This window comes from Notolepis coatsorum (genome assembly GCF_963971535.1).
Source record: "Notolepis coatsorum genome assembly, chromosome: 3".
NCBI lineage: Eukaryota > Metazoa > Chordata > Actinopteri > Aulopiformes > Paralepididae > Notolepis > Notolepis coatsorum.
In genome coordinates this window covers 85297407-85301312 of record NC_140167.1, presented here as the reverse complement: position 1 = coordinate 85301312, position 3906 = coordinate 85297407, and positions in this window count along the sequence as shown.

The window sequence follows — 3906 nt, the reverse complement described above, 5'->3', positions numbered from 1 at the left end:
CAATAAGCCTGGTATAGTGTTATATAAGATATCTTCAATAAGTCTGGTATAGTGTTATATAAGATATATTCAATAAGTCTGGTATAGTGTTATATAAGATATCTTCAATAAGCCTGGTATAGTGTTATATAAGATATCTTCAATAAGTCTGGTATAGTGTTATATAAGATATATTCAATAAGTCTGGTACAGTATGATATCTTCAATACGTCTGGTATAGTGTTCTGTTATACTAACCTACACTGTAGCACTCAACACTTGTTGAACATTGTTACTCAGCTGATAGAGTTGTGCCCTTCCTGATGACTTGTCGTACAGAACTTGTAAGTCGTTTTGGATAAAAGCATCAGCTAAATGACTAAATGTAAATGTAAAAAATATATATAATCTGTGTAGCAGCCAACATACTGATCTAGAGTTTGTGTACCCTTTGTGTACCTGTGTATAGTTTGTGTTTTATTACACGTATATGTACATACTTAACAACTATTTTGCCTGTTATATAGCAATACTACTATCACCGACATCTAAGAAGGGAGATCCCCCCTTGAACTGCCCTTCTAATGTTTCTCCCCTCCACATTGCCTGTGGTGCATTTTTCCTATTGCTAGGTTTTTAGTGAGTTGTTCCTTCGCGTGGGGTATGTCTGGGAGTGTTTCAAGTTTCAAGTTTGTTTATTATTTGTCACAACAAAATACAGAATACTTTATGATGAAATGCTTGTTTCTGTATGATCCCCTGAGAGTGTGCTTCATACAGTAAAAAAGTTATTAAAAAAAGTAATTAAGAAGTAAGTAAAAAGTAAGTAAAGGAATGTTCAATCAATATACATTATATACAATATAAAATACAGATGGGGGGGTCGCCAGATGATACTTTTTTTTTTTTTTTTTTTTTTTTCAGTCAGGCCACTGAACTTAGAAGCAGGCCAGGACAGTGTTTCTAGTTGCAGCAGCGCAATAGTTAGATAACCTAGGTGGGGAACAACCAGGAGATCACTGCAACTCACACAAGTTGGAGAACTATCTCTCTCTCTCTCTCTCTCTCTCTCTCTCTCTCTCTCTCTCTCTCTCTCATCTCTCTCTCTCTCTCTCTCTCTCTCTCTCTCTCTCTCTCTCTCTCTCTCTCTCTCTCTCTCTCTCTCTCTCTCTCTCTCTCTTGCTCTCACACACACAAAAGGAGCCACATGTGATTGATGGAGGCGGGACCCTTCCAAAAAACTGTTGTTGCTAATCATTGACACATGCTAGCCTGTAATAATCCCCCCCCAGAAAAATCTACTTTGCAGTTGATATATTGCAAATATATGCCATCACACACACTGGCATTTAAAGGGTTAGAATTATAAAATTAATATGTGGTGTTATGATCAGGGCTGAAGTTGAATAAAAGATTGTATTATTTTCAATCTGACATTACAAAAAAAATGAAAATCCATCTAAATCAGTGTTGTTGCTAATCATACATTATGCTAGCCTGTTTTTTAACAATAATTTGTGATGCCATCAGGGTACAAATAAAAAAAATGCCTGCACCAGAATGCAGGAAATGAAGTCTTTGTAACAAGAAATGTCCTGGTGGGGGACCCCCAGACCCCCTGCTTAAAAAGTGGCCTGACTGGGGCTATATTTTGCACTATATTTCCTGGCCTGAATGATTTCCCCAGTCCGGCCCTGGTTAAAAGCCTCCAATGCTTATTAGTGTGTGTGCGTTTGAACGTGTGCATGTTTCAACCATACATTTCCATTTATAAAAAAAATAAAATGATTATTATTATAATTTTTTTTAACCTCCTATAATAGTGGGGGTCGCGGCTCTCTGACCCCGTTATTTTTGGGTCGCGGCCTGAAAAGTTTGGGAACCCCTGATCTAGAGTCTGTACCTAGCAGCCAGTATACTGATCTAGAGTCTGTGTTCCTAGCAGCCAGTATACTGATCTAGAGTCTGTGTACCTAGCAGCCAATATACTGATTTATGATATATGCTATGCTATTGCTACTATTAAGATGAGCAATAAAGAGAATGCATGGCACCTACAGAAGTTTGTTTGGGTTCCACAATGCTGCCTGCTGGATCTTTCAGAACTACGCACCAACAACAGAAAAGGCTGGATCTTTCAGAACTACGCACCAACAACAGAAAAGGCTGGATCTTTCAGACCTACGCACCAACAACAGAAAAGGCTGGATCTTTCAGAACTACGCACCAACAACAGAAAGGCTGGATCTCTCAGACCTACGCACCAACAACAGAAAAGGCTGGATCTCTCAGACCTACGCACCAACAACAGAAAAGGCTGGATCTTTCAGAACTACGCACCAACAACAGAAAAGGCTGGATCTTTCAGAACTACGCACCAACACAGAAAAGGCTGGATCTCTCAGAACTACGCACCAACAACAGAAAAGGCTGGATCTTTCAGAACTACGCACCAACAACAGAAAAGGCTGGCTCTTTCAGAACTACGCACCAACAACAGAAAATGCACAGAAAGTCATTAGTGAATCACTCTCCAACTTCTGATCATTATTGAAGTGAGTCATCCACCTTGGCTGAGCGGGCAGATTAATGACTAACCTGAGGGTTGTTGGTTTGATTCCTGGCAACCGACCATAGGGTGTATCTCAGCTGTGAGCTGTTGAGTGTAAGGTGGAGTGCCCTTGAGCAAGGCACTGAACCCCAAGCTGCTAGTCAGACCGTAATAGATAGACAGTGTGGCAGAGAATATGCTTTTTGTATGCATAGATGTCTGTGTGCATATGTCTGTGTGTGTGTGTGTCTGCGTTTGTGTGTGTGTGTGTGTGTGTGTTAAAGTGACGACTCTCAGCTCTACCATGCCTGCATGCCTGTTATGAACGAGAGCATGAAGATGAATATGATCAGACAGAATGATAACTCTCACTGCCTGCTCTAACCTGCTAACCTGCTCACATTCCTGGACCTGTGTATTACATTTAGTGTGTATTACATTTAGTGTGTATTACATTTTTAGTGTGTATTACATTTAGTGTGTATTACATTTAGTGTGTATTACAGATATTGTGTAAATTACAGATAGTCTATCTATCTATCCATCTATCTACCTACTGTATCTGTCTTTTAAATTTTTTTCTGCCTCTAGTCTTTCTTGGCCTCTCTCTTGGTTTCCCTCTGTCTCTATCTCTTTCTCTCTCTCTCTCTCTCTCTCTCTCTCTCTCTCTCTCTCTCTCTCTCTCTCTCTCTCTCTCTCTCTCTCTCTCTCTCTCTCTCTTGACTCTCCCGCCTCCTGTACAGTTAGTCTCTATAGGCCTGTTTGTTTTTTAACAGCTAACCAGTGATAAACGATCAGCCTCTCAAATATATGATGAATATACAGCTATTTATAATACCTCACCTGACATACCTCATCCCTCTCTCTCTCTCTCTCTCTCTCTCTCTCTCTCTCTCTCTCTCTCTGAAGGATCAGCTATAAATACTCAATATGACAGGTAAAGAGATTAATTTAACGTCCATTCGTAATAAAGAAACCCTGACCCGACACAGCTTCAGCCCATAAACAACTGATCCATTCAGTTCATGATGACTCTGCCTGACTGACTCCAGATCAGCCCACTCGGCTGTCAATCAAGATAAATGTAAACGCTGGACAATAAACTGTGAGCTAATGGTGTCTAGTTTACTGCTACAAGCGCAGCGCCACCCGACCTGGCCGACATCCAGACCAATAGGGAGCAGTTGAGACTTGAAGTGAATGTTAGGCCAACACACACATATACACCCATGCAAACACACACACACACACACACACACACACACACACACACACACACACACACACACACACACACACACACACACACACACATGCAAACACACACACACACACACATGCAAACACGCACACACACATACACACTCATGCATGCA